Source organism: Rhinatrema bivittatum, chromosome 1 (assembly GCF_901001135.1).
Source record: "Rhinatrema bivittatum chromosome 1, aRhiBiv1.1, whole genome shotgun sequence".
Taxonomy (NCBI): domain Eukaryota; kingdom Metazoa; phylum Chordata; class Amphibia; order Gymnophiona; family Rhinatrematidae; genus Rhinatrema; species Rhinatrema bivittatum.
In genome coordinates, this window is record NC_042615.1 from 12,190,471 (window position 1) to 12,205,075 (window position 14,605).

The 14,605-nt window shown below is 46.5% G+C and overlaps 1 protein-coding gene across 1 annotated transcript in view; it reads left to right on the forward strand.

The window, feature by feature from the left end:
• The window catches only part of SPATA5 (spermatogenesis associated 5), a 494,680-nt gene that overhangs the window by 116,895 nt on the left and 363,180 nt on the right, over positions 1–14,605 (forward strand). The gene's annotated exons all lie outside the window — the stretch shown is intronic.

Genomic DNA, 14,605 nt, shown 5'->3' on the forward strand with positions numbered 1-14,605 from the left:
GATGACCGAGGGGTTAAAGGGGCTCTTAGGGAAGATAAGGCCATTGCAGAAAGACTAAATGAATTTTTTGCTTCTGTGGAGATGGTTTTTAAGTGTGATGAGTCAGATGAACTGAACCAAATCACTGTGAACCTGGACAATGTAGTAGGCTAGATTGAAAAATTAAAGAGTAGCAAATTACCTGGACCCATTATTTAAAAAGGGGTCCAGGGGCGATCGGGGAAACTATAGACCAGTGAGTCTGACTTCAGTGCCAGGAAAAATAGTAGAAACTATTCTAAAGATTAAAATCATAGAGCATACAGAAAGACATGATTTAATGGAACACAGTCAATATGGATTTACCCAAGGCAAGTCTTGCCTCACAAATCTACTTCCTTTCTTTTGAAGGGGTTAATAAACAGGCAGATAAAGGTGAACCGGTAGATGTAGTGTACTTGGATTTTCAGAAGGCATTTGACAAAGTCCCTCATGAGAGGCTTCTACGAAAACTAAAAAGTCATGAGATAGGAGGGGATGCCCTTTCGTGGATTACAAACTGGTTAAAAGACAGGAAACAGAGAGTAGGATTAAATGGTCAATTTTCTCAGTGGAAAAGGGTAAACAGTGAAGTGCCTCAGGGATCTGTACTTGGACCAGTGCTTTTCAATATATATATATAAATGATCTGGAAAGGAATACGACGAGTGAGGTTATCAAATTTGCGGATGATACAAAATTATTCAGAGTAGTTAAATCACAAGCAGATTGTGATACATTACAGGAGGACCTTGCAAGACTGGAAGATTGGACATCCAGATGAAATTTAATGTGGACAAGTACAAGATGTTGCATATAGGGAAAAATAACCCATGCAGAAGTTACACGATGTTAGGTTCCATATTAGGAGTTACCACCTAGGAAAATGATCTAGGCATCATAGTGGATAATACATTGAAATTGTCGGCTCAGTGTCCTTCAGTAGTCAAAAAAGCAGACAGAATGTTAGGAATTGTTAGGAAGGGAATGGTTAATAAAACAGGAAATGTCATAATTCCTCTGAATCACTCCATGGTGAGACTTCACCTTGAGTAATGTGCACAGTTCTGGTCACCATATCTTAAAAGAGATATAGTTGCACTGGAGAAGGTACAGAGTTGGGCAACCAAAACGATAAAGGAAATGGAACAGCTCCTCTGTGAAGAAAGGCTAAAAGGTTAGGGCTGTTCAGCTTGGAGAAGAGGCGGCTGAGGGGGGATATGATAGAGGCCTTTAAGATCATAAGAGGTCTTGACTCAGTAGATGTGAATCGGTTATTTATTCTTTTGGATAATAGAAGAACTAGTGGATACTCCATGAAGTTAGCAAGTAGCACATTTAAAACTAATCGGAGAAAATTCGTTTTCACTCAACGCACAATTAAGCTCTGAAATTTGTTGCCAGAGAATTTGGTTAGTGCAGTTAATTCAAAAAAGGTTTGGATAAGTTCTTGGAGGAAAAGTCCATTTACCTGCTATTAATCAAGTTTACTTAGGGAATAGCCACTGCTGTTAATTGCATCAGTAGCATGGGATCTTCTTGGTGTTTGGGTGCTTGCCAGGTTCTTGTGGCCTGGTTTGGCCTCTGTTGGAAACAGAATGCTGGGCTTGATGGACCCTTGGTCTGACCCAGCACGGCAATTTCTTATGTTCTCTTCAGCTTGGAGAAGAGATGGCTGAGGGGCAGATATGATAGAGGTCTATAAAATCATGAGTGGATTAGAATGTATTTTGAATGTACTACTTACTAACTTCATGGACACTCCATGAAGTTAGTAAGTAGCACATTCAAAATAAATTGGAGAATGTTCTTTTTCACTCAATGTAAAATTCAATTCTGGAAATCTTTGCCAGAGGAGGTGGTTAAGGCAGTTAGCATAGCTGGGTTTAAAAAAAAGTTTGGATAATTTCTTGGCAAAGTCCATGAACTGTTATTAACCAGGGAATAGCCATTGTGCGTTAGCAGTCTAGGATCTAGTTACTGTTTGGGATCTTGCTAGGTTCTTATGACCTGGATTGACCACAGTTGGAAATAGAATACTGGGCTTGATGGATCCTCGGTCTGACCCAGTATGGCAATTCTTTCGTCCTTATGAGTGGCTGGACCCATAAGAATCAGTTCTGTGAGTGCTCAAGCATCCCCAATATTGACCATACTCCTTCACTGTGACCAGGGAGGGTAATTTTATGTTGAGTTTAGCACTCCCTGGACCTGGATTTCAGAAATGTTATTGCACCCTATGCTTTCTTGGCAGCACAAGCTGTTGCTTCTCCTCTTTCCTCCACGCCTTGGACACGCGTTGCTTGGCACTCCGAAGATACTGAGTGCTGGACACTGAAGCTACCCTCCATGTCAAAGCACCCCTGGCTGTCAAGCAACACCAGTCACGTTGCCTTTGACATCTCTGCTACTCTGATATTACTGGAGCCACTAATGTTGCTTGGCAATTGCAGATACGTCGGACTGCAGCAGGGTTCTGGTGCTGTGTGCATCTAGTAGTGTTATAGAAATAAATAGTAGTGGCGCAACGCATTCACTCTCTTCAGATTTACCAGTGGCTTGCAGTAGTACACGTGATCCCATCTGAGGCAGGATTGTGCACTGGGGGTTAATTTAGCAAGTGGGATCTGTCCACTGCATTCGCTCTCAGATTTTATTTCTCACTTTATCAAGGAAGAAAGCGTCTTGGGGAAATAAGAATTACGGTGAAATAACCCCTTGCCGCTTCATCCCCAGCATAGCTAACAGCCCCAGGCGCAGCTTGCTGAAGAATGCGAGAAGACCTGCTGCACATCTGTTTCCAGAGGTAGAAAAAGGAGCAAGGGGGCGGCTCACAGAAATATTTCATTGTCAAATCAGGAGCAGATGGGGCAGTGAAAGAGGCGGCAAGGTTCTCATGAAATGCATCTGAAAGGAAGGCACTTGCCAGAGATGGCCTGTTTTTACACGTCGTGTTTTGCAGTAGGACTTTACAGATGCATCAGAGATGTGAAGAGTTTGCAGCCTGTGGAGATCGGTTTCCTGCACCGCTGCTCCTAATTGGGTGGAGGTGTGCAAGGAAGCACCTGCTTATATTGTCAGCCTTCCTCCTACCTTTTGCCATGGTGAAGCTAGCTTTTCTTCTGCCCTGGAAAAGTAGAAATAAAGGTTAAAAAAAAACCCCAAACAAACCAACCCAAACTAGGTGATCCTATTTTAATTAAACTAACAATACATTCGGGGCCAGCTTTCCAGAGTTATACTCCCGTCATGAGAGTGCTGGAAAATAAGCTAATGGTGATGATTTGTGAATATTTTAAAACATTTCTATTCCACCTGTCCTCAGATCTTGGTGGATTACAGTGGTATATACACAATTACACGTACGTTGTAGGTTGGCGTGTCCTCTGGTACTGTGCAAAACACAGAGATCAGAGATGCACCTTTCCCACAAAAGAACGAGGAGGAAAAGCTGTGTATGACAGCTGTGAAATGTGCTGAACCTGCTAGCAAGTCACAAACGAAATCCAGCCACAGACAGTATCAAACAAAGGCAGAACCTCAGATTTTCCTTTTGTTAAGAGTTATAAAGGAAAAGTATAGGGGTAAGGGAGACTTTAAGATCCTGGCACTTGGCAACAGTGATCATAACATGATCAAATTTAAACTAATAACTGGAAGGGGGACAATAAGCAAATCTGCAACTCTAACAATAAACTTTCAAAAGGGAAACTTTGATAAAATGAGGAAAATAGTTAGAAAAAAACTGAAAGGTGCAGCTGCAAAGGTTAAAAGTGTTCAACAGGCATGGACATTGTTTAAAAATACAATCCTAGAGGTGCAGTCCATATGTATTCCACGCATTAAGAAAGGTGGAAGGAAGGCAAAATGATTACCATCATGGTTAAAAGGTGAGGTGAAAGAGGCTCTTTTAGCCAAAAAAAAAAATCCTTCAAAAATTGGAAGAAGGATCCATCTGAAGAAAATAGGATAAAACATAAGCATTGCCAAGTTAAGTGTAAAACATTGATAAGACCTGTGAGTGAGTCAGTTGGACCATTAGATGACCAAGGGTTAAAGGGGCTCTTAGGGAAGATAAGGCCATCGCAGAAAGATTAAATGATTTCTTTGCTTCGGTGTTTACTGAAGAGGATGTTGGGGAGGTACCCGTAATGGAGAAGGTTTTCATGGGTAATGATTCAGATGGACTGAATCAAATCACGGTGAACCTAGAAGATGTGGTAGGCCTGATTGACAAGCTGAAGAGTAGTAAATCACCTAGATCGGATGGTATACACCCCAGAGTTCTGAAGGAACTAAAAAATGAAATTTCAGACCTATTAGTAAAAATTTGTAACCTATCATTAAAATCATCCATTGTACCTGAAGACTGGAGGATAGCAAATGTAACCCCAATATTTAAAAAGGGCTCCAGAGGCGATCCGGGATACTACAGACCGGTTAACCTGACTTCAGTGCGAGGAAAAATAGTGGAAGGTGTTCTAAACATCAAAATCATAGAACATATAGAAAGACATGGTTTAATGGAACAAAGTCAACATGGATTTACCCAAGGGAAGTCTTGCCTCACAAATCTGCTTCACTTTTTTGAAGGAGTTAATAAACATGTGGATAAAGGTGAACCGGTAGATATAGTATACTTGGATTTTCAGAAGGCGTTTGACAAAGTCCCTCATGAGAGGCTTCTAAGAAAACTAAAAAGTCATGGGATAGGAGGTTCCATGGGATAGGAGGCGATGTCCTTTCGTGGATTGCAAACTGGCTAAAAGACAGGAAACAGAGAGTAGGATTAAATGGACAATTTTCTCAGTGGAAGGGAGTGGACAGTGGAGTGCCTCAGGGATCTGTATTGGGACCCTTACTTTTCAATATATTTATAAATGATCTGGAAAGAAATACGACGAGTGAGATAATCAAATTTGCAGATGACACAAAATTGTTCAGAGTAGTTAAATCACAAGCAGATTGTGATAAATTGCAGGAAGACCTTGTGAGACTGGAAAATTGGGCATCCAAATGGCAGATGAAATTTAATGTGGATAAGTGCAAGGTGATGCATATAGGGAAAAATAACCCATGCTATAATTACACAATTTTGGGTTCCATTTTAGGTGCTACAACCCAAGAAAGAGATCTAGGCGTCATAGTGGATAACACATTGAAATCGTCGGTTCAGTGTGCTGCGGCAGTCAAAAAAAGCAAACAGAATGTTGGGAATTATTAGAAAAGGAATGATGAATAAAACGGAAAATGTCATAATGCCTCTGTATCGCTCCATGGTGAGACCGCACCTTGAATACTGTGTACAATTCTGGTCGCCGCATCTCAAAAAAGATATAATTGCGATGGAGAAGGTACAGAGAAGGGCTACCAAAATGATAAGGGGATTGGAACAACTCCCCTATGAGGAAAGACTAAAGAGGTTAGGACTTTTCAGCTTGGAGAAGAGATGACTGAGGGGGGATATGATAGAGGTGTTTAAAATCATGAGAGGTCTAGAATGGGTAGATGTGAATCGGTTATTTACTCTTTCGGATAGTAGAAAGACTAGGGAGCACTCCATGAAGTTAGCATAGGGCACATTTAAAACTAATCGGAGAAAGTTCTTTTTTACTCAACGCACAATTGAACTCTGGAATTTGTTGCCAGAGGATGTGGTTAGTGCAGTTAGTATAGCTGTCTTTAAAAAAGGATTGGATAAGTTCTTGGAGGACTTGCAAACCCACCGATAAAAATAATCTCTTGAAATTTCATAGCCATCATCCACCATCTTTTAAGCGTGGCTTACCTGTTAGCCAATTCTTTAGAATCAAACGTATTTGTTCTGACTCCAGTGAATTTGAAACACAAGCTCAGATCCTGTGTGAAAGGTTTTTAGAGCGGGGGTATCCCAAGTCTGTTGTAAAACGGGCATATAAACGGGCTAAGAACTCTGATATGTCATCATTGCTTACTTACAAACCAACGAAACAAGATCCTGCACTAGTCTGTGTATTGAATCAATCTGTTGCCACTTCTGCTATCGCATTTTCAATTCGCCAACATTGGCCTGTGTTAGCGCTACATGAGTTTTTTAAAGAACCTCCTTTAATTGTTACTACACGAGGCTCTTAACATTCGCGATAAGCTTATTCTTGCTGTTAAAGATCATCGACTGGATAAGCTGAATGGCAGTCACAATCAGTGCGGGCATTGCCCGCATTGTCAAAACAGCATAGATGGTGAAATATGGATTGAGCCCCTAACCAGGTATAAAGTGGTTCGAAAATCCCATACCACGTGTGATTCAGAGTTCGTTGTATATGCCATCATGTGCACCTGTCCAAAGATATATATTGGAAGAACTACCAGGAAAATTAGGATACGCTTAAATGAGCACAAATCTAAATTGAACACAGAGACTTTGACAGCTCTCATCATTCCACATTGTGTTCAACAGCGCCACGCTTTTACAGATTTAAAATGGACGATCCTCGATCAAGTGTTGACCTCCCCCCGTGGGGGTGATCGGATTAAATTTTTAAACAAGCGGGAGGCCTTTTGGATCTTTACACTAAATCACAAGCCCCACAAGGCTTGAATGAATTACTGGATTGGAATTCTATATTGTAATCCAGGTGCTGGGTTTCAAAGAAACACAGTGAGCATGGAAAGCATAGTGTTTCCTTACGATTGGCTGTTTAGATCTGTACGTCGTGACATCACAGCTTTGAACAGATTGGTTACGCAGCTATCTCATCACCAGTTTAAAAAGTTGCATCCGGTGAATCTTAGCGTTGTCAAACCCGGATAGAGTCATTCGGACTCATGCGTGAGACCTATGCAGGCAATAATTCAACACCCACCGACTAAGCGTTGAAGGAGGACGAAACCCCTGATGAAAGGTCCCTGGACGGACCTGAAACGCGGCTGCGTCGGTCACCCACCAACAACATCAGATAAGTTGGGATGTTGAAGGAGCTTTTTTTAAGCCCTTACTTACATTTTTCTATGCCTATGGGGTTGATCACTAGCATTTAACATCATCTATTTATACCCTTTTGGGATTATTATAACTTTGCCGGGACATTCACAATTGTTTCACAGTTGTTGGAGGAAAAATTTTTCACCATCATCAATAAGAAAGAATTTTTAAATAACACATTATAAAGGTTTTCACTGTGTTATTACATTTATCTCAAGAAAACACATTGGACGGAAGGGGTCCGTTTATGATTATAATTATAGTCATATAACCCCTGGTGGGGATCTATGACAACGATATATGAAACGTTCCTCTCTTCGTCTTAAAAATTTTTTTCTTGAAATACCCATTCAAATATTATTTAAATTGCTTTACCCGGTTTTGGGATCAGAAGCCTTATATATTTCAACAAATAACCTATCACGGAGGATTCGATTTGTGGTGTATCATTCACTGCTATACATTCTAATTCTCCCATCTTACTTCTTAGACTTCTGGCATAGGTATACAGACATTTCAAAGTTTGTTTTTTGTTTGTATTTTCATTCTGCTTTTTAATTGATAGGGATAAGTTTGAATTTTTTAGCTCAGGTGAGTTTTTAGTTACAGGCACTTGGACTACTTTTTTTATTATTGGAACCTCACTCTCGGGATGCCCTAATTCTAATGCATCATTAGTATCCTTTAAAGATACCTCTCTCTGAACCATGCGCTGCTGAGCGACTGTCGGCTTTCCCCTTTGTTCTAGTTTAAAAGCTGCTCTATTTCCTTTTTAAAGGTTAGCACCAGCAGTCTGGTTCCACCCTGGTTAAGGTGGAGCCCATCCCTTCGGAAGAGACTCCCCCTTCCCCAAAAGGTTCCCCAGTTCCTTACTAAACTGATTCCCTCTTCTTTGCACCATTGTCTCATCCACCCATTGAGACTCCAGAGCTCTGCCTTTACTCCCATGGGGCATGGAATATGTATTTCAACTTGGTCAGTTTTTCAAGCTCCTTCTGACCTGTGCCTTGCCACTGTCTGTTGACCTTAATTATTAGTCTTTCCAGTAAATTTAGTGAGGTTCATATTCAAAGGGCTTTGGCTAAGTGTGCACTTAGCCGGATAAATCCTGTCTTTTTAATTTCTCGCCATTCTCAATGCTTTCAACCTATCTGGGTATATTCAGCTAAGGACTTAGTTGGATAAAACTTAGCGAGATAAGTCAAGAGGCATTCTGGGGCTTTCAGGTCAGTCAAAATTGTTTCTAGTTCTTAAAATAGCAGATTTCCTAGTGTGTAGCAGATGGACTCAAAACAAGTGGGTATAGTGTGCTCGTGCTAGCAGTTGGAGACGGATCTGACGTCAGCACGGGTACATATACCCCCACAGGAAGTGCAGCAATTCAGTAATTTCCATCTCCAAAGCAGTTTGGAGCTACCTCACACTCGCTGAGCGTGTTTCCAAATTCTAACGACTAAATTCCTAGAAGAAAACTACTGAAGACAAGCCCCGCACTCCTGCGGTGATACCAGTCGGTCCCTCCCCCAGTTGAGTTTCCCGAGCTGACTCCGTGGTCCCTCGGAGGTAGGAGCCTCGGTCCGGTGGCCGACTCGCGGCAGGGACCTAGCCCCCGAGTGAGAAGGGCTCGGGCGCGGCGTAGAGGCAGCCTCGGTCCCGGCGTGGACTTGGCCCCCAAGCGAGACGAGTTCGGGCGCGGCCCAGAGGCAGCGGGTGCACTTCCTTGAGCACGGCGGTGAAGGTACTTACCCTCTCCCCCCGCAGCCGGAGACCGCCCGGGTTGCAGCCGGGAAGCGCCGAAGACAAGGTAAGGCGTACATCTGTATTGTGGTCTCCGAGGAAGTGTGGATTTGCGGGGCCTGCCTACATGGCAGCCCGCCAAGGAGGTCGCTATTTTGCCTGCCTACTCGCCTTCGCCACTTAGACGCACGTTGCTGTACGCACGCCGAGATAGGCGCCCGTTGCTAAGCGCGTGCGGATAGGCGCAGGCTGGCTAAGCGCACGCCGCTAGGTTAAGCGCACGTTCATAGGTGCACAGTTATAGCCGCACGTCCATAAGACGCCCGTTCATAGGTGCACGTTCATAAGTCGCCGTTGGTAGGCGCACGCTCATATGCGCACGCTCATAAGCCGCAGTTGGTAGGCGCACGTTCATAGGCGCACGTTTATAAGACGCCGTTCATAAGACGCCGTTGGTAGGCGCATGTTTATAAGACGCCGTTCGTAAGACGCCGTTGGTAGGCGCACGCTCATAGGCGCATGTTTATAAGATGCCGTTGGTTGGCGCACATTATAGGCGCACGTTTATAAGACGCTGTTCATAAGCCGCCGTTGGTAGGCGCACATTATAGGCGCACGTTCATAAGCCGTCGTTTGTAGGCGCACATCATAGGCGCACGTCCAAAGACGCCCGTTCATAGGCGCAGGCAGCTAAGCGCAAGTTGATAAGCGCACTCTCATAAGATAAGCGCATATTAGTAGGCGATACGTATTGCAAAGCGTATGGAGCATAAGAGAGCCCATACACCTGCAGAGCCGGCACCTCCAGAATCAGGAAGAAGAGCTCTCAGCCTCTGCTCAGCATGCAACCTCAGAGCCACACAGAGCGAGGAAGCAGACTCACTATGTGCCCAATGTGAGGGGGCCATGGGAGTTCCAGGACAGGACCGGTCCCAGCCCAGCGCTTCCTCAGGGAACACCCCGGACTTAGCAGGCCGCGGTGAGCAGCCAGGGTACCCGAGAGATCTGGTGCCCCTAAGGCCAGATCCGGCCTCACTCTCCTGGGTGGAATTATTCAAGGGGATCCACGCCTTTGTCCAGATGCAATCTGCTCCTCGAATGGCCTTTTCTGTCCCGGATGATCCGGCCCCTGGACCCTCTGGACCCGGCGTCCAAGGAGCTGCTGGCATGCCCCAAGGTAGACGCCATAGTTAACGCGATTGTGAAGCGCACCACCATTCCGGTTGAGGGGGGAGCGGCCCTCAAGGATGCACATGACCGGCGCATGGACACCATTCTGAAACAAGCCTTTGAGGTAGCAGCCATGTCCCTACGAATCGCGATGTGCTGCACCGTGGTAACGTGTTCTTGTTTATCGCAAGCTAGAAACAACACCCCGGGAGAAGACATGGAATCAGCTCTCGCATTCCTCACTGACGCAGCCTCCGACCTCGTCCGTGCGGCAGCCAAGGGAGTTTCATCCTCAGTGGCAGCCAGGAGACAGCTCTGGCTACATAATTGGGTGGCCGACTCTTCCTCCAAGACGCGCCTTACAAGAATGCCCTTTAAGGGATCCCTACTGTTCGGCAACGATCTCGAGAAATTGGCTAAGAAATGGGGTGCCTCTCCATTACCTCGTCTACCAGAAGACAGGTCGAGGAGGAGCCAGCGTTCTTTTTCTAGACCACCCAGAGGTAGAAACTCTCAGCACTTCAAACCTTACAGGGCTTGCTAACAAGCACCTCGTTCTCAGGCCAGGAACCAGCCCTTTCGGGCTAAGCACAGCAAGAGGAGAACCGGCTCGGGTTCTGGTCCCGGCCGCAATCCACAATGACAATCAACTGACCCATCCGGGGGTAGCGGCCATAGGGGGCAGGCTAACCCTCTTCTAGCACAGGTGGGTCGAGATCACTTCGGACCAGTGGGTCCTCGCTATCATCCGAGAAGGGTATTACCTGGATTTTCTTCGGCTTCCGCCGGCCAAGTTTGTGGAATCTCCTTGTTCACCTCTCAAGAAGACGGCATTAGAAGTCACCTTGCAGAGGCTCCTGGCCCTAAAAGCCATAATCCCAGTGCCTGCAGGGGAAAGAAATTCTGGGCATTATTCCATTTATTTCATAGTACCCAAGAAGGAGGGCACTTTCAGGCCCGTCCTGGACCTCAAGTCAGTCAACCGACACCTACGGATTCCCAGCTTTCGCATGGAAACGCTGCGGTCTGTCAAGAATGCGGTACAGCCAGGGGAGTTTCTCACCTCCCTAGATCTGTCGGAAGCCTACTTGCATATCCCAATCCATCGGGATCACCAGCGCTACTTACGCTTCAAAGTCCTGAATCAGCACTTCCAGTTCTGAGCTTTACCCTTCGGGTTAGCCACTGCGCCGTGGATCTTTACCAAGGTAATAGTAGTAGCGGCGGCGGCACTCAGGAAGGAAGGAATCCTCGTCCATCCCTACCTGGACGATTGGCTGATCAGGGCAAAGTCACCGGAGGAGAGCCACCAGGCAACCAACAGAGTTATAGCTCTTCTGGAAAGCTTAGGATGGGTAGTAAACTTGAACAAGAATTCCCTACAGCCTTCTCAATCGCTGGAATACCTAGGGGTCCGATTCGACACCCAGGAAGACAAGGTCAGCTTGACCTCCAAGAGAAGATCAAAGCTCCGGAACCGTCTGCAGGCCCTGCTGAGCGCCACCCGGCCCACAGCTTGGGATTACCTACAGGTCCTCGGCCTTATGGCATCCACTCTGGAGGTGATACCATGGGCGCGGGCTCATATGAGACCATTATAACGCGCCCTCCTATCTCGGTGGAGCCCATGATCACAGAACTACACCACACACCTACCTCTACCAGCCAAAGTGCGGAATCAGATACGGTGGTGGTTACAGCCCGGCCACATGAGCCGGGGGTCAAGAATGTCCTCCCCAACCTGGACCCTGCTCACTACAGATGCCAGCCTGAACGGATGGGGAGCACACTGTGAAGAACTCACCGCCCAAGGGCGGTGGAACAGAAAAGAGTCAAGGTGGAACATCAACCGACTAGAGGCACGGGCAGTCAGGCTAGCGTGCCTGCGATTTGCCCACAGACTTCACAACAGAGCGGTCAGAGTGATGTCAGACAACTCCACCACGGTGACATACATCAACCGACAGGGCGGAACCAGAAGCCAGCAGGTATCCCTAGAAATAGCCCCCCTGATGACTTGGGCGGAAGCAAATCTCTAGGACATCTCCGCCGTTCACATCGCCGGGAAGGACAACACCACGGCAGACTTCCTCAGCAGAGAAAGCCTAAATCCAGGGGAATGGCAGCTGTCGCCCACAGCTTTCCAGATGATTATGGATCGGTGGGGGACGCTGGGCATGGACCTCTTAGCAGACAGGTCCAACGCTCAAGTACCCAGATATTTCAGCCGCAGGCGGGATCCACTATCCCAGGGGATCGATGCCCTGGTACAGCCATGGCCTCAGGGGATCCTGCTATATGCCTTTCCTCCTTGGCCCCTGCTGGGCGCCATTCTACACAAGTTTCGGCGGCACAGAGGCCTAGTTCTTCTAGTGGCCCCGGATTGTCCAAGAAGACCCTGGTACGCCGACATGAGAAGACTACTGGCGGGGAATCCTCTACCCCTGCCTCCACACAGGGACCTGCTGAGGCAAGGTCCCATCCTACACGAGGATCCAGCTCAATTCTCTCTTACAGTCTGGCCATTGAGAGGGCTAGACTGAAGAAAAGGGGATACTCGGAGCCGGTAATAGATACACTTCTCCGAGCACGCAAGTTCTCCACATCACTCACATATATAAGGGTCTGGAGAGTTTTTGAAGCCTGGTGTGACACTCACAGCACCAATCCACATGCCGCTAAAATCCCTATCATTTTGGATTTCCTGCAAGATGGACTTCGGACGGGTCTGTCCCTCAGCTCCTTCAAGGTTCAGGTGGCAGCGCTGTCTTGTTACGGTCCCAGGAGTGTCGGCAAAACCATTGCCAAACACCCAGACGTCTCCCGTTTCCTGAAAGGAGTCAAACACATTCGTTTGCCACTGAAGTGGCCAGTGCCCCTGTGGAACCTCAACCTAGTGTTGGAATTTCTAGTGGGATCTGCCTTCAGACCCCTTCGAGGCCTGTCTCTCCGTGTGTTAACCTTGAAGATGGTGTTCTTGCTGGCTGTGTGTTCAGCACGCCGCATCTCAGAGCTGCAAGCGCTGTCCTGCCGTGATCCGTTTCTCAGAATCACTCCAGAGGTTATCCATCTTCGCACGGTTCCTTCCTTCTTACCCAAAGTAGTCTCACACTTTCACCTCAACCAAACCATATCCTTGCCAACCACGGAAGGTTTGAAGAAGTCAGAAGAAGGTCGAAGACTGCGCCATCTCGACATCGGCAGGATGCTGTCCAGATACCTGGAAATGTCTGAAGCAGTACGAAAGACGGACCACCTGTTTGTCCTACACAGCGGGAAGAAGCAAGGGGAAGTGGCCTCACGGGCAACCATCGCCCGCTGGATCAAAGAAGTTATGAAGGCAGCCTACATAGAAGCAGGGAAACCACCGCCTCTACGGGTCAAGGCTCACTCTACCAGAGCGCAAGCAGCCTCTTGGGCAGAAACTAGGATGCTGTCGCCGGCAGAGATATGTAAAGCGGCGACATGGTCCTCCCTCCATACCTTCTCCAGATTCTACTGTCTGGACGTCCAGGCCAGGGAGGACACAGCATTTGTGAGGGCAATCCTAAACGGTCCTCGGGCAGCCTCCTGCCCAGTCCGGGAGTAGCTTTTGTACATCCCACTTGTTTTGAGTCCATCTGCTACACGCTAGGAAATGTAGAGATTACTTGCCTGATAATCTCGTTTTCCTTAGTGTATGCAGATGGACTCAGCATCCCGCCCGGCTGCCGGTAGACATGGGGATTCACCGACTCACGATAAGCCATGTTTTCTTATAATAGGCCATCCACCCTGCCGGGTGTCGGCGCCGTCCAGTTGAGAACACTAGCGGTCTCCAGCTACTATCAATCGGTCAGGGTAATCCTGTTCACTAATCGATCGATCAGCTACAGCTTTTGCAAGGAAGATTACTGAGTTGCTTCACTTCCTGTGGGGGTATATGTACCCGTGCTGACGTCAGATCCGTCTCCAACTGCTAGCACGAGCACACTATACCCACTTGTTCTGAGTCCATCTGCATACACTAAGGAAAATGAGATTATCAGGCAAGTAATCTCTACATTATGAGGACCTGCAGAAAGACTTGTGAGAGTAGGAGATTGGGCAACTGAATGGCAGAAGAAATTTAATGTTGAAAAGTGCAAAGTGAGGCACATAAGGAAAACTGATTCCAACTGCAGGTACGCAATGCTGCATCCAAGAAACAGAGCTTGGAGTCCTTGTGGTCAGTAACTTAAAATATCTGACTCGGTGTGCGTCAGTGGTCAAGAAAGCAAGCAGAATGTTAGGCATTATTGGGAAAGGAATGGAGAATAAAACTGAGAATATCATAATGGCTTTGAACAGCCACTGCACCTTGAATATTATGTGCACTTCTGGTCGCTGCATCTCAAAAAAGAGAGAGAAAAAGTTGGCAAAAATGATGAAGGGAATGGAGCAGCACCTTTTTGGAGAAAGGCTAAGCAGATCAGGCCTCTTTAGCGTAGAGAAGAGGTGAGCAAGAAGGTCTATGATTGAGATTTATAAAATCACGAGTGGGGTAGAGCAGGTAAATAGGGGACTGCTTGTTCACCTTTTCAAACAACACTAGGACTAGGGGACGCTCCATGCAACGATACAGAAAAATACACAAGGATTTTTTCCACTCAGCTCACAATCAAACTATGGAATCTGTTGCCAGTGAAGGTTCAAAAGAGGATTGGACAAATTCCAGAAGGAAAAGTCCGTAACCAG